This window comes from Notamacropus eugenii, chromosome 6 (assembly GCF_028372415.1).
Source record: "Notamacropus eugenii isolate mMacEug1 chromosome 6, mMacEug1.pri_v2, whole genome shotgun sequence".
Taxonomy (NCBI): domain Eukaryota; kingdom Metazoa; phylum Chordata; class Mammalia; order Diprotodontia; family Macropodidae; genus Notamacropus; species Notamacropus eugenii.
The window spans coordinates 183,279,503-183,303,508 of NC_092877.1; the positions used below are offsets into that span (position 1 = coordinate 183,279,503).

The following is a 24,006-nucleotide window of genomic DNA, read 5'->3' on the forward strand; positions in this document are numbered from 1 at the left end:
CCAGATACAGATCTTGGCAACTGCTGACCAATTCCAGTTATTCAACTCAGTCCCTTCTCTACTCTGTCCTAGTCCCACATTCTCTCCCCTCCTTTCCTCTCCTCTCCCCTCATAGTCTATACCTGAAGATATTCTGCCCAAAGGAAGGTAAATTTTGGTGGCTGAAACTAGATATTTTCCTTAAAGACCATCCCTTAAACTTAATTCACTGTGATCCCATAACAATAGGTCCCTCCCCAAGCACCACTTAATTCTTACTTTTTGAGTGCCTCAGTCTCTGATTAAACGTGTGTCTGTATAGTGACTGTTTCTCTTTCACCCAGAAGCCCTGAGGGTCTTTCACTCCAGTTTGATTTTTTCTTTTTTATTAAAGCAGCCATCTCTTGATTCACTTGCTAAACAGTTCTATTTACTGAGGTCTTGCCTCACTCAAAGTCAAACCTTGGAAAGACCTCGGCTTTAAAAGGCCAAGGTCTCCCACTACATTATTCATATAATTTCTAGCAAAATTATATAATGGCATAAGTTAAAATTTATGTCTGTAACAACTCTTCAGTAATGTTCCATGCAAATCTGCAAGACAAGCAGTGAACTTTCCAGTTACTAAGAGTCATTGAAAATAGAATAAATATTTAAATAATAATTATCTTTTACTGTATTTTATCTGTACTAAATTCTCATCATGGTTTCATAGTTTGGTTGTAGAGTTATGCATCTAATGTGATTATGGGATTCACTATTACAATAGACATAATATATTATTTAAAAAGATTCAGTTCCGTATTTTCCAATTATCTAAATCCCAATCTACAGGCATGGACTTTCACTCACTCACACACACACACACACACACACACACACACACAAATATGCTTCATTTTATTTTATTTAAAAACAATTTCTTAAATATCTATTTTCTATATCTGCTTCATAGAACATGTATGGAAGTTATTCCAGTGACTCTTCTGGCTGAAGAACTCCACACAAAGTACACAGTTTTGGCCTCTTTTGCTCAGACTTGTGCTTTGACCTTGATAAATAGGGGTTACATTAAAGAAGATTGACTAGTGAGTAGCAAGAATTACCTTACTCACTTATTTTTGACTGTGTGGTATAGTATTACAACAATTTTCCTTTGAATTCTTCTGTTGTAGGGCAGGGATTTTTTCTTTCCTTCTTTCCCTCTCTCGATCCAACTAATGCCTTCTCACAGATGGCTAAAATAGTGTGTGCCCACCTATATGAACCTGTGTTTCACTCCAACTGTCTGATTGAAGCTCTCATTTGAATATCTTCCCTCAGCATGATGTGCTGAGTACATCTGCTTGGGTCCAATTCTAAAATCACATTTCTCTTTAAAAATCTCATTTCTCCAGAGCCTCAAAACACTATCTCAGGCAGTTTCTCCTTAGCTCAAAGACACAGCTATCCAGCAACAATTGTTATCTCCCTTCCTGCTGCAGCAGTCAGGTGCATCTACAGAACTTATTAGTTTGAACCAGTTGTGCATGGCTGAACAGACTGTGCACTGCATCATAACGACATTTACTACTCACTGATCAATCACATGTATCCTAGAATTAGGCAAAAGTATGCGCCTTTACATTTATCTTGTCTGTCAAGACATTGATGAGAGCAACCTGGTATTTCTGATGCAACCCTGAACTCTAATTGACTTACTCACATTCCAGGGCTAAAACCACACCTCCAGGTAGTCCCTTCCCCCTCTTGGGCTATTTCCCGATGAATTTTGGGTAAATACCTGTGCAGCAGACACCAAAAGCTCAAGTTCCTTTAAGAACTGCCTACTCCTTAACCACTTCCTAATACCACCCCAAAGCACCTAGTTAGCATATTTGGCACATGTTTCACTATAGAAGGTCCTATATAAACTTTACCTGTTCCCCTCTAAAATTTCAGGTTCCCTAAGAACTCTTGCCCACTGAAAAGCATAAAAATCTTTACCTTGATCTCAAAAATGCTTGAGTCTGTGAATTCTTCTCCAGCCGACCAGACCCTGGTAGTCCTGTCTTTGTGGGGAGCTCACCCCCCTTCCAGCCCTCAAGCACATATGTCTAAATAGTAATATTGAAAAGAACTTTCAAGTATTGGTGACTGTCTTTGAACTCAAGAGACTCAGAGTCACTGAGGTACCTTAGGGGACTGATCAGAAGGTGCATTCTTCAAATGTATCATTCTCAGTTGAGAAGATGAAGACATACAGAAGGATGTGTCCAATGCAACTTCCCAAAATATATGGTCCTTGAGTGACATTTGGAATAGTAAAAAGTTGAGGTATAAGTGATATACATGTTTGCTAGGCCAATAAATTAACATTTTGTTTTAACCAAGTTGCATTATTAAATTTATTTCATTTTTAATTTATGAGATAAAAACTCTTTTAAAACAATATATTAAGAAAGATGATTGCACAGAAAACTGCAAATCTACTATGTAAAATTGACTATTCCTTTTAGATACACAACAAAATTATCACATAAATTTCATTTATTCTTTCCCACCCCCACATCCTAGAGATGACCACCATTAGACACAATTGCATCTGAATGTGTGAGAGAGTGTGTATGTATATATGTAAGTATATATATGCACAATTACTCTGTAAATACTTCTGTTTATCAGTTCTTTCTCTGGATGCACACTCTTTTTTCATGTTTTTTTTTATATTTAATTTGAGTATTTATAATAATCTACATAAGCTATTTACTCAAAGTCATTCTGAAAGCGATATTGCTTTTACTGTATTCAATGTTCTCTTGGCTCTGCTCATTTCATTTCATTATTCCATGCAAGTCTTTCCATGTTTTTCTAAGGTCACTGAGCTCCTAATTTTTTGAAATACGTTAGTATTCCATCACAATCATATACTTGTTCATCCATTCCCCAATTAATGGGTATCACTACAATTACCATAAAGAAAGCAGCTGTAAACATTTTATGATATATAGGTTTTTTTCATTTATCCCTAATTATATTTGAAAATAAACATAATAGTGGTATTTTGGAGTCAAATAGGTACTTTTGTAACTCTTTGGGAACGATTCCAGTTTGCTCTCCAAAATGTTTGGGGCAGTCCACAATTAGTGCCTCAATTTTTCCACATCCCCTCCAACATTAATTGCATTCCCCTTCTATCATTTAGCCAGTTTAATAGGTGCAAAAATAATACCACAAGTTTCTTTTAATTTACATTTCTCTGATCAATAATGAATTGGAGCATTTCTTCATACAACTCTAAATTATTGTTTTTTCTTCATCGGAAAAGTGCCTGTTCATAACCTTTGATCACTTATCCATTGCAGAGTGAATCATAGTCTCATAGATTTGGCAAAGTTCTTCATATATTTTAGATATGATATCTTTGTATGAGAAATTGTCTGTAAATTTTCCCTTCTAGTGTTCTGCTTTCCTTCTTGACAATATTTTTTTGTACAAAACTTTTTAATTGAATGTAATGGAATTTATCCATTTTGTACTTAACTTTGCTTTTTATCTCTTGTTTATTCATATATTATTCACCTTTCATAAACGTGATAAGTAATATGTTTGTTCTTGTAATTTTCTTGTAAAATCAGTCTTTATATGCAGGTTATATTTTCATTTTGATCTTATCTTGGTAAATGGTGTAATAAATAAGTTCACACCCAGTTTATGCCATATTGTTTACTAGTTTTCCCAAAAGTTTTTTTTCAAATAATGAACTCATATCCCCAAATCCCAAGTCATTATACTATTAGATTTCTTTGCTTGTTTAAGTTGTTTTTCTACTCTATTCCATTTACTTGCCTGTCTATTTTTATTTTTAATTTCTTTTAAACTTTAATACAAAAGAAAAAAAGAAAAAAATGATTGCCATTTATGTAGCAGAACATAAGAGAGGATTCAATATAAAACAATATATTCCCATTTCAAGAAAATGTATACAATGAATATTACACATTATTTTCAACCTTTTTTTCTTTACTTCTCTGTAAGTTCTTCATCCTCTGCTTTGCATTTTTATTTTACTTTCCCCCTTCCTTCCCCATCTCCCAAAGGAAGTTACAAGTAAGTATATGTGTGTGTGTGTGTGTGTGTGAATCTGTATATATGTATATATATACATATATATATACACACATATATACATACATACACAAATATCCATCAAGATACACATATATACACACATACCCTCAAATGCATCTATGTAAGAACGTATTTTGTTTATTTCCACTTGTCATATGTTTCTCTGATGGTTGGTAGTATTTTCCTTCATAAGTCTAAGTCTTTCCATATTTTCCTAAAACCACCAGCTCATCATTTCCTATACCAGAAAAAATATTCTGTTCAAATCTTAATTTTTTAGTATAACACATTTTAAGTGGTATTTTTTCTAATTACACTTTAACATTCATTTTTGTAAAGTTTTGCTTTCCAAATTTCTCTCTCTCCATCCCCTCCCACCTCCCCAAGACAAAATGCAATGTGATATAGGTTAGACATGTACAATCATTTTCACATTCGTGATGTTGTGAAAGAAGAAACTGAACAAAGGGGAAAAAACAATGAGAAAGAAAATGAAACAAAATAATAGTGAAAATAGTATGTTTTAATCAGTATTCAGACTCTTGATGAGGTTAACATTTTCCATCACGAGTGTTTTGCAATTGTATTGGGTCCTTGAGAACTAAGTCTATCACAGTTAATCATCTCAAAATATTTCTCCTTCTGAATACAATATTCTCCTGTTTCTGCTCATTTCACTCAGCATGAGATCATATCACTCTTTCTATTCTTGTGCTGAAATTATTCTACTCGTAATTTCTTATAGAACAACAGTATTGCATTGTATTCATATACCACAATTATTTCAGCTATTCTACAACTGATGGGTGTCCCTTCAATTTCAAATTCTTGCCACCACAAACGAGGTGCTATAAATATTTTTACATGTGGGTTTTTTCCTTTATCATGATCTATTTGGAATACAGACATAGTAGTGGTATTGCTGGATCAAAAGATATGTACAGTTTAGTTGCCCTTTGGATATGGTTCCAATTTGTTCTCCAGAATGGTTGGATCACTTCACAATTCCATCAACAATTCATTTGTGCTTCAGTTTTCCACAATCTTCTCATCCATTTATCATTTTCCTTTTCTCTCATATTATCCAGTCTGTTAGATGTGAGGTGTTATTCAAGAGCTGTTCTAGTTTGCATTTCTCTTATTAGTAGTGATTTACAGCATTCTTTTTCATATGATGATAGATAACTTTAATTTCTTCCTCTGAAAACTCCCTGTTCATATCCTCTGACCATTTATCAATTGGAGAGTGATATGTACTCTTGTAAGTTTGACTCAGTCCTCTATTTATTTTAGAAAACAGACCTTTATCAGAAACATTGTAAAAAAATAAATTTCCCAGCTTTCTACTTTCCTTCTCACCTTAGCTACATTGGTTTACTTTATGCAAAAACTTTTAAAATTAGATGTTATTAAGATTATTCACTTGGCATTTTATTATGTTATCTCTTTCTTTGTTGGTCATAAATTCTTCTTTTCTCTGTAGATCTGACTGGTAAACTATTCCTTGGTCTCTTAATTTGCTTATGGTGTCATCCCTTATATCTAAATCATGTAACTTTTTTGATGTTTTCTTGATATAAGGTTTGAGATGCTGGACTATGGTTACTTTCTGCCAAACTATTTTGTAGTTTCCCCAGAAGTTTTTGACAAACAGTGAATTCTTATCCTAGAAGCTGATGTTTTGGTGTTTATCAAACAGTAGATTATTATTGTCATTTAATACTGCATCTTTAGTGTCTAACCTATTCCACTGATTCACCATTTTCTTACTTAGCCAGTACCAAATAGATCTAATAATTGAAACTTTGTAGTACAGTTTCAGATCTGATACTGTTAGTCTACCTTTCTTTGCATTTTTTTCATTAATTCTCTGGATATCCTTAACTTGATTTTTTCAGATGAATTTTATTGTTATTTCTAGTTCTATAGAATATTTTTGGGGTTTTTCTATTTATTTTTATTTTGTTATATTAAAATTGCAGGCAGGACATGGGCAAATAGTTCTTGGGGAAAGAGGGAGGAAAGAATACAGGATCTGAGATGGGTAGAAGGGTTAAGAGACAAAGGGTAAGAGACAGATAAAAGGGGAAGGCAGAAAGGAGAGGTCAGTAAGATCTGAGTGACAAAGGGGAAAAGAAGGCCAGCCATGCTTACTTTGGTTATGATTTTCTAGCTAAGAACTGGGGGCCCACACCCAGGAAGGGTCTCCAGGTAGAGACAGGGACCCAGGACAGAAGCAGCAAGTGGAAGTCCATAAGCTGTAATACACTTCTTGTAGGCCTCTTGGGTGATCTTGAAGGCTCCATCTGTGCATAGGGAATGTCTGTGACAGCATCTCAGTACAGGGCTGGAGTACCGGTCACAGAACCAACTTCATTCATGGAGATCTTGGGGAGGGGGTTCCCCTGGCAAAACACTCATCAAAAGTTATCTCATCACTGAAGATGATAAAAGCAAGTAAGCATTAGGTAGGTAGGACTACTGGCCCTCTCTAGTGAGGAGCCACTGTGGCAACCAGAGTTGCCCGCTCAAGTCCATCCATGTCCATGTTCTTCTCTGTAGATCTGGACTCAGCCTGCAGTGATCATGTTCCACTCCCTAATGGGCTCCTTGCTGGTTGAACCTGCTTCTTCCTGTCTGCCTCTAATCGCTTGTCATTCTCAAAGGAACACAGGTTCAGTTTCTCTGTGATTTTTGTTTCTCTGAGGAATTCTTATTGCAGTGGTCCCTCGTAGTACTGATCTTTTCAGCACCATGACTAGCCCTGCAGGTCCTGAACTTGAAAGAATGTCTGACAAGGATGCTCAGCTGTTGGTTTAGCAAGACTTCTGACTGTTAAGGCCCTCATCCTGCAGTTCCAAGGGTAGCAGCATCTTCTCCCATGCTTTCTGTGAGCTGCCAGCTGGGCCACTTACTTTTTGAGGCCTCCAGCCCTTGATAGGCTCCTTATAGCCCTTGATGACTACAGGACACTTTCTTTTTGTTCATCTTCATCTGTGTCACTTGCTGGCTCACCACCTTAGTCAATGTCAAAATCAGAGTCAACATCATCCTCGATTTCTGACTAGTCCACCGAATATTCATCATCATCAGATTCTTCTGTGAACCTCCCATAAATGGTAGAATTCATCTTCCTCCTCTGTCTCTAAGAGCCTAGACAATCTATTACCTTCAGTCTTCCGGGGTGCTCTTCATACCTCTTCTGGTCTCAGCCATCATCAGGGAGTGGCCTAAGCTCACTTGGCACTAGGCACTTTCCACCTGCCCAGATGTCTTTATGAAATATTTTTGATAGTTCTATCTATTTTTATTATTATTTATTTTATTATTAATTTAATTAATTTAGGTAGAAGAGTAATTTTTATTTTATTAGCTCAGTATACCCATGAGCAATTGATATTTTTTTCCAATTGTTTAGATCTGACAGTGTGAAAAGTGTTTTATAATTGTGTTTATAGAATTCCATTGTTTTTCTTGGCAGATTGTCAAACACTTTATATTGTCTACTGATGAAAGGTCTGGAATCCACCACTGCTGCCCATGATTAAGTCATCTGAGGCCTGCTTCAGATGCCTTGGAACCTTATTTGTGCTGACATGGGCTGATCTGGACTATATTCCTCTCTCACCCTGTTGCAACAACCTCTTCCTATTGACCCTCCATATCATTTTAGGTTAGAAATTTGCCTCACTGTATCCTCTTGTGGGTTCTATAGCTCTATAACTTGTCCAGAGTCATTTCTAATGTATGTGAAGAGTTTTAGGGGAGAGCTCACATGAGTCCCTGTCATTAAACCACCTTCTTGGCTCTACCTAGCCTTTCTCTCCCTCCCCCCCAAAGATTCTTCCTAATACAGGATTGGTTACCTTCATTGAGAGACCTTAATATGTATATCACATTGACCAAAAACTTACCTCTTATATCTGATCAATAACTTAGCAATAGTCATTTCTCCAATAATCACCAAATAATTATGGAATTCAAGATTATTCCAATTTGTTTTGTCTGAAAACTCTTTTCTTTTTTTAATTAAAGCCAATAATTCTCAAATTTTGCAACTTTATGGCCCTTTATAAAAACTCTTAAAATTATTGAGGAGCCTAAAAAGTTCTGTTTATGTTAGTTATACGATTTGCATGCTATTGATATTAGATATTGATAATACTTGAAATCAAGACTAATGAAATTTAAAATTTTTTTATTACTTCACACAAATAAAAATAACTAATGTATTATAAATTGATGCAAATGGCCTTTACCAATGGACAAAAAACGTGATCTAGATGTTATACTAATATTCCTAAAATAGTAATCAAATTCAAGGTTCATCACTGGAAAGTGGCTATAGAAGGATTAATCTTTACTCACCAAAAAGAAGGAAAATTATTACATTTTCAAAAAGCAGAGAATTTCGGGGAATAAAGAGACCTTACTTCACAAGCAATAGCAAATTCTTACAATTATAACAAAAAAAAACAAACAAAAAATGTGCCACTTAATTTGTCAAGTATAACTGAAAATATTTTATTCTTGAGTGAGGTCTGTAAAAAGAATAAAGTTTAAAAATAGAATCAGAAGGCATTCACTGTCATGAACTGAAACAACAATATGTGAATAAAAACATGCCTAACAAATGGCAGTCAGGAGGATTTGTTTTTAGTGATAGAGGGCTTTTGCTCAGCAACCAGGTTATTGAACTTAGAAGTTAGAGAAAAGTAATTATCCTACAAGAGCCTGGACTTATCAATTAGTGCATATTATAGAAAGAAATAATGGAAAATGTACAACAAATCACTGTGGCTTCCAAACAAAAAGCTTACTGACTACCTAAAGAGACACAATCAGGAGGTCCAAATTATACACTTGCTGTTTGCTATCTTTTATAAACTAAGAGATAACAAATTTCTGTAATACAATTATGAAGCCCCAGATATCATTTAGAATTCATTAAATAAATTGCCATTGAACTGATACATCACTGCAGAAATTTTGTCACAGTTTTATGGATATGACATTAATCCAAAATATTTAATAGCATTTCAAATGGTCTCACTATCCTAGGTACTCATAATGTCTAAATGACAAGAAATAGAATAAAATGCTGTCAAACATAGAGGCCAAAAAAATCAAATCCACGTGGGAACAAAATGAGGTATAAGTAGCTCATGTATCTTGTCTGCTATGAGAGATGCTCTAATATTTTCTTTTTTACAAAACAATGTCTTACACCACTATAGTCTTATTCAATATTATCAAACACAATCATGGTATCCACCTGTGCAATAGCACACAAAACGCTATGCTGAAGTGCCAGGCCTAGAGGCCTGAGGGCTACCCGAGTCTTACCTTACCTATCGCAGGTCTTCAGCTGGCCAAACCGGATAAACGTATGAGAGAAGAGACTTTCCAGAGCCGAACAAGGGTTAGGCTTTATTCAGGGTCTTGTTTACATGTGCAGGGGGAACTCTTCCTTAGGAGAGAGAGAAATCTCCCAAGGAGGCAAAGATCTTACAGTAAGAGAATGAAAGCAGAAGTGGAAGTGGGGAGAGAGGGGAGAGGGAAGAAAGAAGAGAGGAGAGAAGGAAGAGGGGCCTTCTGTCCTCTAAGGGCCCCTCAGCGCTAAGAGCGCCTTCAGGTTTTCCTGACCCTACTTAAGCTCTCCTGCCGCATAGTTTGCACCTGAATACCGTGCCTGTTAGACAACAATAGGTGTGCTCAGACGCGGGCCAATATCAAGGGCGGGGATGCTCTCTCCCATCACTTTTCTCACGGGAAGAGGCGGAAATTCACGAGATAGCTTGGTCTCACACCTCAATTCCCTTCTGTTCCCTGGGGGGCCTCATGAGAACTCTAAGGTTTAGAAGTTCTCACCTTTACCCGCCCGAGACTGTCCACATGGAACTGAGCTTACACCCCCAACACTGAAGAATAATTTCAGGGCAATAACTTTTGAGGGATTTTTTTGTTCTGTTGGAAAACCTTAAAATAATTTGAAACAAAAGAGACAGCATTAAAAATTACTGGCATTTTATGCTTCTCGAAGGTGCTTTGCAGACTTTGTCTCATTTGATTATTAGAAAAAACTTCCGAAGAAGACTTTTGGGGAAAATCGCTATCTCACTGGAGTCAGCTCATCTTTCCTATAGCTACTCCAAAAAAGAAGCAAGTAAACATAAAATTCACATAAGGTCAAGCATTGTTCAAAAAATTCATTGAGAATCTACTTTAAGTGACTTTTCTAAGTCAGAACTGTTAAAAAGAAAGAGACAGAAACCCACAGACATTAAGAACGGGATCACCAGTAAAGACAGCCCTATCTCAGGCAAATCAACTAATAACTTACCAGTACACTCAGACAAATACCCATGTTACCCATAGACTCTGAGATTTTATATCTGATGCACAGAGAACACATACATTTCCAAGAAAATCCCTGGAACATTTGGAAAATCACAGAGGAAATTCTGACAGCTTGTACTTGAGGAAAGAAATTGTATCTGTGCAATACAGGGAGTTCAGAGGAAGAATATCAATACATAGGCATAGCTCAAAGAAATTGCTTTGATCCTAATAATGGGAGAATGTAAAGAGGTACAAGATGCAAGTTTTGGTTTTGCTTTTTGTTTGTGTGTGTGTGTGTGTGTGTGTGTGTGTGTGTGTGTGTGAGAGAGTGTGTGTCTGTGCCTGAGTATGTCTGTGTATGCCTAAGATGCCTATAGAACACAGAGTGATGTATTTAGTCTTGATGTGTCTAGTCTCAAACTTACATAACCCAAAGAGCCAGTATGATAACAATGGTGGAAGGTATGCCATCTGTAGGACAAGCGAACTGAGAGTATACTCCAAATTACATAATGAATAAGTAATAAGGAACAAAAAGGGAAGTAGGAATGAAAGGCAGGGAAGTAGGGAATTAAGCCATAAAAGAATAAAATTGTCCCATTCCAACAAGAGACTTTAAAAAAAGGGTGAGAGTGCTTGGTGCAGGAGCCTTTATTCTTTTAGGTGGAGGTTATCACAGTGCCAGAAGTTTACCAGGTGGTGGTCAAGCACGGAAAACTACCTGCCTTGAAAATTCTACAGAGGTTGAGCCTAAATCTGTCAGAAAACACCAATTGAAAAAATAAAAAACAAAAACAATGGGGAGAGCACACCAACAAAATGACCTATATACATATACATATATATTTACATTTACATATATATTAGATTAAAAAAAAAACTTACAAGTGAGTCAAGAAATTGACAAAAACTACGTAACAATTCATATAGAAATTCAAAGGAAAAAGTCATTTTTTTCGTAAGAACTAAATTAATACTCAGAAAAAAACAGATTAAAAGAAATGAAATCTGTAGATAAAAGAATTGGAGGGAGAATAACTAAGAAGAGAAAAGAACAAATTCACTTTGGAAATATAAAAAGATCGTATGTATAACAAATATAGCAATCACTGGTCTCTCTGAAAATCATAACAATATTAATAAAAACCTGAAAGGTATATTTCATGAAATTGGACAAAGAAGATCCCTAGTTCTATTAGAATAAAAAGGCAAAGTGAAAGTTGAAGGAATCCAGTGACCTCCTGAAAGAAACCACAAAATATATCGCCAGGAAAGAGATAGCCAAGGTCTAGAGCTACTGCTTCTTTTATGGAAAAGGCATTCTCATTTTGAAAACTAGTAATCAAATTAAAATTTATTAATTTTATAAAAACTGCGTGATTCCTAGTGCCATCTATATATTTTAATTCCTTTCTGTTACCATTCTGCTCTCACTGGAGAAAGAGTAGAGAATTGAATAGGGCTGAGGGACATTTAATTTTGCTTTGTTTTGTTACGCTAAAAAAGTTTCATCATCAGATGAAGCCTTTTCAGAATAATGGAACATACCATACACTCTGCTTACATAATCTTCGGAACCTAGTCACCTATTTGCCATGATAAGTCATTGAAACAGAATTTTTGTGGAGGATACGTGCTCAGACTTTGTTAAAATAGCACCACAAATTTCAATAGCATTTTACAGTTTTTAAACCTCTTTTAACAAATATGAGAGTCAGGTAGTGTACATTTTGTTGTCTCTACTTCACAGATGAGAAAACTGGGCTCAGAAAAGTTTAGTTAGTTGTATATGTTTACATATACATATCACAGCTGTTTTGTTTTGTTTTGTTTTGTTTTTTATCACAGTTCCCTTATCTTCATATTCATTCTTCGTTCTACTCTACATTATTACCTCCTCCTTTGGTGAAGCAGATGACTGAGGTACAAAACAGTCATTGGGTTTACACAAACTGACATTTCTTCTAATCTTCCCCCATCTAACTACACTCAAATATGATGAAAAGTAACTAAGTACTACAGGAGAAACCATTATTGGACAAATTGGAAATATGAATATAACAAATATTTATATGAAAATGTCATCATTGAGTGTGGGTGTAATAATATATATTATATCATAATTTATTCTCTGTGTACATTAGCCCCATTTTCTAAACAAATATCAAAACTCGTACTCTGATACACACACATGCGTACATACATACATACATACATATATACATACATACATAAAATCAATAATATCCCACAAATTCCAGTACCTGTTAGAGGCATTGCAGTATGTATGAGAGATAATATTTGTTAACAAGGATAGAATCTCTTGAAGTCCTACAATTCATATCAACTATGCGGCCCATATCTATAAGCACTGATTATAGTAATAAATCTTTTCTATAATAAACTTGCTGCCAACATTGCATTGCTATGTTCATTGTACATCTACCCTTTCTTTTTTGATCTTACATCCACCTTTATATCTGTTCACCAGGTTAATCCCATGACTACATAAAGAAAGAACAATCAATTGAAAATTTGTTAATGTGAAACTATGGTATGCAAATATTAAAAATAACACAAAAACTAAAAACCCTCAAATTTTTGCTTTCCTTCTTTTTCAAAACTAGAAATAACTACAAAAAACTCATTGTGTGGCACCATATTGAAATGGGAAAGAAAAAGTTCATATATGCCCTTAGTTCATTGCAATAGGTATTCAATTGCCCTGAGATTTTGTCTAACTGCAAAAGCAGGCTATATTACAGTGTCACAGATAACACACTGGAGTTTTCAATCTCTAGCTCTAACAGCTTCACTCTTGATCTGGTCAGACAAGCAGACACCTTCAGAAGGGTTAATAATCAGCTTTATTCTAATTCAGTCTTCTCAAAAGGTTGGTGGGAGAACCAGCTCTAACACCATTATCACCAATGCAATATTTACGGAGCCTATGGTGTCCATGAATATCCTGGCACAATTCTGAATTGTGAAATTCAACGGATTCTCACATGGCAAACAGAACCAAAACATTTATTCTGTCACCAGCAAGTCAAATCCATCACAGTGACAAAAATCTATATACAATAACAATGCAGAAAGCTGCACCATTCCCAAGTCTTCTCCTTGCTAGACTTCCTACAAACCAGGCCACTTAAACAAATCATAAACAAGTTCCTTTAAACAAAATGCCCTTCTCTCACTCAGAGTCAGCTTGCCTGCATTCTTCAATTCTGACTACTCTCTCATCAGTTTCCTTTCAACAGTACTCTAGCTCTGCCTCTTCCTGTTCCACCCCATTCAGCAAACTCCTCTCACCACAGGCTCCATGTCACTCAACGTTCCATATGAACCAGGCAGGTTAGATGGGCCTGTTAATGAATGGGAAAGATCTCCCCATTAAATTAACATTAAATGTGACCCCAAGATCTTTTCCGTTCATTTCATAAGTCACGTTAGTGAAGCAACTGGTATCAAAAGACCTTTAACAGGGATAACAGAAAAATGAACATATGAAACAATATCTTAGGCCACTGATGTCAGCAGAACTTTACACTATTACAGGATCACACAAAATAAGCACATAAAACAGTATCTCTGGGTGGGGTTTAAGTACAAGCACCTCATCATTCCCCCCTCAAACAAATGGGGCCCAAAATCTTGGGGTAAGGGATGAAGTTCTATTTTTCCATAGCTGTTTGCTGCTGAGGTTGGATGTAGAGCTGTCCCTTTTCCAAGAGGTCCTATTGAAGGGATCAGTTCCTCAGTCTGTATGCAAAGCTTGAGGGACACTAGGTCCAAGGGTACCCAACACATTGAACAGGGATTGACATCCAATTTAAGTGATCAGGCATCTGAAGGTGGAGGGTACTGAGACTGCAGAAAACAAATTGAAAAAACAAGGGGAACAGACAAAAAAAGTGAAAAAAAGAACAAGGAGACAATAATGAGAAACATGGTAGAAATAAGGTCAGCCATGCTTCTGGACTTCATGAACACACTGTCATAACCTCATTCACTGTGTTTCAAATTCACTAATGTGCAGTTTTGGGGTTATCATTCTAGTTAGAGGTATGCTTTCTTTAATCTGAGCTGGACCATGGACAACCACCCATTTTTCTTCAGGTGAGATGAATTTGGGTACAATGTTTTAGGAAAATCTGTAGGGGTAGCTTCTACCTCCCTGCTCAGTCCAAAATCAAGCCTGTTTCCTCGATACATGTCATGTAGTTCCTTAGTTGAAATGCCATTTATTCTTCCAGCATCTACTGCTGTTCTCAGTAGAACAGTAAGCAATTCTTTTCTTGTCAATCTATTCTGATTTTGAAAGTGCTGGCTATTTACTCTTCTCTCTGGAGGAAATTTATCTGTTTCACTGATTCTCACCGTCCAAGATAACAAATATTCTCCCATCCTTTGAGTGAACCAACTCAAAATATCTGTGACCTACTGCTGAGTAAAATCCTCAGTTACCTCCTCAAACCCTATGGGTGACCTCAGATTCTCCTGTTTCCTTCTTAGTACTGACCAAACCTTAACCTCCTCATTTGTCTCATTCTCCTTCCACACATCCTTTTGACCTATGTATAGGCAAAAATCAAGCCCAGTCTGTGGAAGGGTTGCATTCACTTTCCTGTTGTTAATTTTTCACCTCCTCCTTTGAACCCAAGCAACAACAGCTTTTTCTCCTAAGACCTAAGACTTTCTAGCTTGCTCTGCTAAAGGAGAATTTGAATGCTACATCATAAAAGTCACTCGTGAAAACCAGCCAACTATTTTCTATATGAACCTTCCCCTCCAGCAGCTTGTTTCTGCTTTTATATATAATTTGTTAACTTCTTAAGAAGGCCTAGCCTCTCCTACACATTCCTGCCCTTTCTCTCACTGGTTCTACTGGTATGTATAGCAAATATCTTTCTAAGTCTACAGTCTTGGGTCCCAATTTTCACAGAGCTCTTTGCCTTTACCCCATTTTCTTGTTAGGGAGGAATAAAGTAAATTCTCCCATTGTAGGACACCCATTTCATCCTCTGTCTCCTCTGCCTTTCTGTCATCACATAGAAGTCTGATAGTTCATGATCCCGTGCCTGTCATCATTTATAACACCAACACAATAATCACAGAACCTATGAAAACCATGAATTTCACAGCACAGTTCTGAACTGTGAAATACAACGGACTCTCCACATGGAAAACAGAACCAAAGCATTTATTCAGTCACCAGAAAGCCAAATCCATCATAGTAAAAAAAAGAATCTATACAAAATAACAATGCAGAGAACAATACCATCACTTAGCCTTCGCCTGCTAGGCTTCCCCAAAACCAGCACCATTAAGCAAATCACAGACTCCCTTAAACAAAATCACAAACAAGCTCTTTCACTCACACTAGTCAGCTCAGTGCTTGCCTGCATCCTTCCTAGCTCTGACTGCTCTCTGACTCACTTCCTCTCAGCTCTGTCCTAGCTCTGCCCTGGCTCTGCCTCTCTCTTTTCCACCCTTCCTGTTCTACCTATTCAGGAAACTCCTCCCACCACAGGCTCCACGTGACTCAGACTCAAGTAACTCTGACTTCCATTTGACCCAGACAGGTCACACGGGCCTATTAATGAATGATAAAGATATTTTCATTTTTAAATTGCAATTATAATTTCATAATCACCCTTCTCTCAAAGTTGAGCTAGAAGGTGTCAGAGGAGCAACTACTCCTATGTCTCAATAGGGTCAATAGAGATAGGCATAAGTGTGCGCTCCCTAAATCCCATCAAGGTTAAATAGAGGCCTGTTGAGGCACACGAAGATTACCCTGTGGGTTCCCCATGCTTTTTCCCATTCACTGACCAGACTCTATTTGCTTTACAGGGCAAAATATAAATAAGGCATCTTGCCTTGTCATCTTAATGTTGACTAAACTCACAAGTTAACCTTAGCAATATTGTCATTCTGTGTAAGCACAGTAAAAAAACAAAAAGCAAAAAACAAAAACATAATTATATCACTCCCATATCTCATGGTACAGCTTCAGTAGGACTGTTTATCACTATCATTCTGAGAATTACTACGTAGAGTCCTTAAATCTATACTGGGAGTTATTATTTAACACCTAGACATTGCCAGGGCCACTGATCCTGAGAAATTAAACTCTAAAAGGATAACAAAATCCTCCTTACATACAAGAACATTGCTGATTTGAGTAAATGTCTGATTCCTCACCACATTCCCACTTCTATTCTACTGCTACAGTCCCTTATTTCATCCTCTAACATTTTAAATATATGAGAAAGGATAATATGATTATTAATAACAATATGCAATTTCATGAAAAAAAATCTAAATTTAGAAGCTTATAAAAATTTAGTAAGTAAATTATTGTTGATTGATCCATAAAATATATCTTATTGGCCTTCTTTTGGTGAAATGATTGTATCCATGATACAGAATTTGACAGTTCTGATAATGGAAGTTTTCATTTTATTTTGTTGTGCTTACAGTATAAATGGTCTGTCAAAACACCAAATAATTACACTTCCTTACTCAAGTGAAACTAAGTAGTTTTAGTATGCTTATATGCTTAGGTAAAGTAACTGACGCATAGACGTCTTATTTTTCCTGGTGAAATTAAATCAAGAACAGAAAGTGACCTATTAAGGGGCAGTGCCAATATGGAAAATAAATGGCAGAGACTCACCAGAGCTCTTCAAAATTCCCCTCCCAAACAACTGTAAAATAGCTCTTCAAAATGTATTCTGGAACAACAGAACCCACAGTCTAAGGTAAGTTAGATGATTGGCAAGAAAGGTCAGTCATACTGGGGTGAGAGTGGAGGGTGGTCCAGTGCAGGCCTTGGGGATGAATGATTCAGGAGCATTCAAAGCTCCCAGTCCACAGATAATTGAGGATCAGACAACTACAGAGATATGCAGGAGTTTCTCTGCTGGCACTTGATTCAGGACTCTGTTTCATTTATGTACTTGGATTCTAATTACAGTCCTAGGTTGCAGTCCCAGACAGAGGAAGAACAATAACACACAAGAAGTTGTGGCTGAAGGAGAATGAAGATCCTAACAGTTAAAGGGCAGAAAAGAGTGCTTGTGTTCACTCATAGATCACCATAAAAGCTAGAGAGTAGTAAATACACCTTTCTTTAGATGATACCACCATGGAAGAACTGAAAACTTGCAGACCCTCAAAATTAGCTCTAAAATAGTTACACAAAATACCTGAGGCTAGAGATAGCACTCCAATCCAACTCCAGGAGCATAATAAAATTTTAGCATAAAGGAAAAAGTCAAGAAAAGGTTGGAAAAGTGGAGGGGGAAAGGAACATGAAGATCAAAAAGTTACTATGATGACAGAGATTAAAATTCAATCTCAGAAGTAGACAAAAAGTCAAGACTGCTACCTTCAAAACCTGAAAGAAAAATACCAGTTGGTCTCAGACCTCAAAAATATTCTTGGAAAAGCTCAGAAAGGATTTAAAAATCACATAAGAGTCAAGGAAAAATTAGGAAAAGAAATGAGAGTGTTGCAATAATATCATGAAAAAAGATTCAAGAGCTTTATGAAAGAGAGACAAAAAGCAGTGAAGAAAATAACACCTTATAAAAACAGGATATGATTGGTCACAGACAGATTTCTTCCACAGCCCCCTGAATTAGAGTGCCTCCATTCGCCACTGCGGTGGCTCAGGACAAGAGTGCTGCCAGTGATTCTGGCCACATCATGCATCTCATGAAGAAACAAGAGAAGAAGAAGGAGCAAATGTAGCAGATGAAGCTGCAGATCACAGAGGAGAACATCACGAAGTCAAACATTGACAAGAAATTCTCAGCTCTTTATGATACAGTAGAGGCTGAGTCCAAGGACACACTGTGGGTCTTACAACTCTGAATGACAGGAAGTCCAAGCAGGAAGCACTAGTGAAGGAGTAGGAAAAGCAGGTGACTGAAAAGGAGCAGTCCAAAGAGCTTCAGTTAAACCTAGAGAAACTTAGAGAAAGAAGGTGCAAGAAGGAAGAGAAGCAACATATTTTTAGCCCATCTCTCACCCTGAATGAGGAAAAGGAAGCAGAGGAAGAAGAAAAGGAAGATGTGGATGAGGAAGATCTAGAATGGGAAAGCAATATATACATCAACAATAACAGGCATGTTTCCTACTTTCAGAGAGTTAACAGTCTAACTGGAGAAGAGATCCCTTCAAAGAAGAGATAATTAGGGAAGAACCCAGATGTGGACACAAGCTTTCTTCCTGAACATGACCGAGAAGAAGAAGAAGAACATATGCTCTGAGAGGAACTTGGAAGGACTGGGAGGTCAAGCAGGAGAAGATCTAAACTTGACATCACGTTTAGTTACTGGGATGGCTCTGGGCAATGACGGACTGTAAAGATGAAGAAGGGGAACATGATGCAACAGTTTCTGCTGAAGACCCTGGAAATTCTGTGGAAAGACTTTAGTGAGCTGAGGTCAGCAAGAGTGGAGCAGCTCACGTACATCAAGGAGGATCTGATTGTACCTCATCATCACAACTTCTGATTTCATCGTCACCAAGCCAGAGGGAAGATTGACCCACTCTTTAACTTTGATGGGCATGATGATGTTCAGCTGCTCAGTGATTCCACAGTAGAGAAGGATGAGTCATATGCAGGAAAGGTGTTGCTAAGGAGCTGGCATAAGGACAAGAATATTTTCCCAGGTGGCCGCTGGGAGTCCTATGACCCAGAGAAACAGTGGGACAAGTACATGATCTGATGAGCACCTATAAAAGACAGCATATGATCTTTCTCACCTCACCTCTCCTCCATCCCCACCTGCCTACCTACTCATTCGTTCTCATTTATGAAGCCTGATTGAGAAAGTTAGCAGCTGCCTCTAGACATCCTTTCTTCCCCCTCACTCCCCCTCATTTTTCCTTTCCTGTCTTGACACTTCACCCTTTCCCGTGATTTACTAGGTGTGTCTGGGTCCCCTGGGTCCACATATCCAATTTGAGAAGCAGACCCTGAGAATGGCACACATTGGATGGGGCTGGGGAAGAACTACTCCCTGTATTTCTACTCCCTAATTCTACTGCTACTTATGTTTTTATTATTTTAGAATAAATAAAACTTTTGTGTGAAAAAAAAGAAGTAAGCAGGATAAGCCAAGTGGCAACATACACAAAATTGCACTGAAAAGAATAACTTATTTAAAAGCATGATTATCCAAAAGGGAAAAGATGTACAGAAATTTACTGAGTAAAATAAACTCCTTAAAAATTATAATTTTGGACAAGTGGAAGCCAATGATTCCATGAGACACCAAAAAAACAATAAAACAAAATAAGAAGAATAAAAACATAGAAGAAAACCCAAACATATCCTTGGAAAAAACGAAGCTGTTGAACAAATCCAGGAGAGATTATTTTAAAATTAATGCAGTACTAGTAAGCCACAATAATAAAATAAAACATCCTGGACATCATATTCCACGAAATTATGAAGGAAAATAGCCATAATTTAAATTGGTAGGACAAAATGCAAATTGAAAGAAGCCACTAATTACCTCCTGAAAGAGATCTCAAACTGAAAACTCCTAGGTACCTTATACCCAAATTTGAGACCTCCCAGGTCATTGAGACAATACTGCAAGCAGCCAGAAAGAAATAATTCCAGTATTGTGGAGGCACAGTCAGGATAACACATGGTTTATCAACTCCTACGATAAGGGATCAGAAGGCTTGAGATATGACATTCTGGAAAGCAAAGTAGGTAAGATTACAAATAAGATTCACCTGCCCAGACAAAAAAAAAAGTGAGTATATGCCTTCAGGGGAAAAATGGACATTTAATGAAACTGAAGGGCTTTTATCAGTAATGATGGAAAGACCAGAAGCAAACAGAAAATTTGACTGCCCAATATCATACTTTAGAAAACTTTAAAAGGTAAAGAGTAAAGAGAAACCATAAGAACTACTGTGACGTTGAACTGTTTATAATACAAGATGAAAAGATGATACTTGTAACTATTAAGAATTTTACCCCTATTAAGGCAGATAAAAGAAATATATATAGATGGAGGTCACAGGTATGTATTGAATATGAAGGATTGATACCAAAAATGAAATTAAGGGGTAAGGAAGTGGAAGGTACTGAGAGAAGGTGGAAGGGATAGGGAGAACAGGGTAATTTTTTTTTACCAAAATAAAAGGCATAAAAGAATTTTACAGTGGATGGAAAAATGAGGGAGTTGGGAAATGTTTGAACCTTACTCTCATCAGAATTGGCTCAAAGAGAAAAAAAATCCACACTCAGTTGGGTATAAAAATATTTCTTAACCTATAGAAAAGTAGGAGAAGAAAGAAATTAGGGAAGCTTGGGCTGATAGAGGAGATGATAGATTGAGGGAGGCAACAGTCAGAAGCAACACATTTCAGGATAGACAAGTTGAAAGAGATCATAGAATAAATGGAGAAAAATAGGATGGAGAAAAATACATAGTAAAGACAATTGAAAAAAATGTGCCATCTTTCCCTGATAAAGTTCTCATTTGGCAATTAAATAGAAAACCTATCAAATTAAAAAAAAATACACAGAATTTTTCAAATGTTTACTTATTTATTTCTAGTTACCAACATTCATTTCCACAAACTTTTGAGTTCCAAATTTTCCCTCCATCTCTCCCCTTCTCCTACCCTATAACGCTTTGCATTTTGATTACACCTTCCCTGCTATTACACCCCTCCCTTCCCTTATCCCTTCCTTCTTTCTTTTCTTGTCGGGCAAGATAGATTATTATACCACATCACCTGCATTCCTTATTTCCCAGTTGTTTGCAAAAACAATTCTCAACATTCATTGTAACTACTTTGAATTCCCACTTTTCTCCCTTTTTCTCTTCCTACGCATTCCCACTGAGAAGGAAAGAAATTTAAAATAGGCTGTATATGTGTAGTTTTGCAAAAAGACTTCCATAACAGTCATGTTGTGAAAGAATAATTGTATTTCCCTCCATCCTATTCTGTCTTTTATTTAATTCATTTTGTCGTTTGACATTGTCCCTCCCCAAAAGTGTTTGCTTCTAATTACTCCTTGTTCTGTTCTGCCCTTCCTCTACCATTCCCCTCACACCACTTATCCCCTTCTCCCCTACTTTAGTGCAATATATATTTTCATACCAAAGTGAGTATGCATGTCGTTCCCTCCTTAGCCTAAATGTGAAGAGAGTAAGTTTCCCTTTTTCACTCTCACCTCCCCCCTTTTCGTCTCCATGAAAAAAAGGGCTTTCTTGGCTCATTTTTGAGTGATAATTTCCCCATTCCATTTCTCTCTCTTCCCAATAAATTCCTCTCTCACCCATCAGTTTATATTTTTAGGTGGCATTCCTTCTTATTCAACTCACCCTGTGCTCTCTGACTATAAGTGTCTGTGTGTGTATACACACACACACACATACACACATATGTGTATATATATATATATGCACACCCACATATGTACATATATATGCTTGTGTGTGTATACATACATACATACATATATCTGTATATATATTTTTATATATATATAATATATACATATATACACACACACACACACACACACACATAGTCAAATTTTCATTTGAGTTCTGCTGTTATCATCAAGAATGGTTGAAAGTCCTCTATTTCATTGAATGAACATTTTTCCCCTGAAGTATTATACTCAGTTTTTCTGGGTAGCTGATTCTTGGTTTTCATTTTAGTTTCTCTCACTTCTGGGACATCATATTCAAAGCCCTTCCATCCCTTAATGTAGAAGCTGGTAGAACTAGTGTTATCCTGATTATATTTCCACAATACTAGAATCGTTTCTTTCTAGTTGTTTGCAATATTTTCTCCTTGACCTGGTAACTCTGAAATTTAGCCACACTATTCCTAGGAGTTTCTCTTTCTGGATATCTTTCAGGAGGTAATCTGTGGATTCTTTCAATGTTTATTTTGCCCACTGGTTATAGAATATTAGGACAGTTTTCCCTGATAATTTCATGAAAGATGATGTCTAAACTCTTTTTTTGGTCATGGTTTTCAGGTTGTCCCAAAATTTTTAAATTGTCTCTCCTGGATTTATTTTTCAGGTCAGTTGTTTTTACAATGAGATATTTCACACTGTTTTCTATTTTTTCTTTCTTTTGCTTTTGTTTTAAAATTTCTTGACTTCTCATAAAGTCTTTAGATCCCATCTGCTTCATTCTGATTTTTTAAACATTTTTTAAAATTTATTTATTTAACTTTTAACACTCATTTTCACAAAATTTTGGGTTGCAAATTTTCTCCCAATTTGTCCCATCCCCTCAACCCAAAACATTGAGCATTCTGACAGCCGCTATCACCAATCTGCCCTCTCTTCTATCATCCCTCCCTTCCCTTGTCCCCATCTTCTCTTTTGTCCTGTAGGGCCAGATTAATTTCTATACCTCATTACCTGTATTTCTGATTTCTAATAGCAAGAACAGAACTAGACAGTTGGTCCTAACACTTTGAGTTCCAACTTCTCTTCCTCCCTCCCTCTCCACTCATTCCCTTTGGGAAGGCAAGCAATTGAAGATAGGACGTATCTGTGTAGTTTTGCAAATGACTTCCATAATAGTCGTGTTGTGTAAGACTAACTTTATTTCCCTCCATCCTATTCTACTCCCCATTGCTTCTATTCTCTCTTTTGATCCTGTTCCTCCCCAAGAATGTTGACTTCAAATTGCTCCCTCCTCCCATGGCCCTCCCTTCCATCATCCCCCCATTCCTGTGCTTATCCCCTTCTCCCCCACTTTCCTATATTGTAACATAGGTTTTCATACCAAAATGAGTGTGCATTTTATCCCTTCCTTCAGTCGAATGTGATGACAGTAAACTTCATGTTTTTCTCTCACCTCCCCTTTTTTCCCCTCCACCAAAAAGTCTTTTGCCTGCCTCTTTTATAAGAGATAATTTTCCCCATTCCATTTTTCCCTTTTTCCTCCCTATATATTTCTCTCTCACTGCTAAATTTCATTTTTTAAAGATATGATCCCATCCTATTCCATTCACTCTGTGCTCTCTGTCTGTGTGTGTTTGTGCACGTGCGCACATGTGTGTGTGTGTGTGTATGTGTGTGTAATCCCACCAACTACCCAGATATTGAAAAGTTTAAAGAGTTACAAATATTGTCTTTCCATGTAGGAATGTAAACAGTTCAACTTTAGTAAGTCCCTTATGACTTCTCTTTGCTGTTTACCTTTTCATGCTTCTCTTTCTTCTTGTGTCTGAAAATCAAATTTTCTTTTCAGCTCTGGTCTTTTCATCAAGAATGCTTGAAAGTCCTGGATTTCATTGAAAGACTATTTTTTTCCCTGAAATATTATGCTCAGTTTTGTTGGGTAGGTGATTCTTGATTTTAGTCCTAGTTCCGTTGACATCTGGAATATGATATTACATGCCCTTCGATCACTTAATGTATAAGCTGCTAGATCTTGTGTTATCCTGATTGTATTTTCACAAGACTTGAATTGTTTCTTTATAGCTGCTTGCAACATTTTCTCCTTCACCAGGCAACTCTGGAATTTGGCCACAAAGTTCCTAGGAGTTTCC

The 24,006-nt window shown here is 36.7% G+C and overlaps 2 pseudogenes; one reads left to right on the top strand and one right to left on the bottom strand.

The window, feature by feature from the left end:
- Positions 1-6,258: 6,258 nt before the first annotated feature.
- Positions 6,259-8,038, bottom strand: LOC140512202 (vacuolar protein sorting-associated protein 72 homolog pseudogene; annotated as a pseudogene).
- A 10,112-nt stretch (positions 8,039-18,150) lies between these two features.
- On the top strand, positions 18,151-19,178 carry LOC140512203 (protein FAM50A pseudogene; annotated as a pseudogene).
- Positions 19,179-24,006: the final 4,828 nt, after the last annotated feature.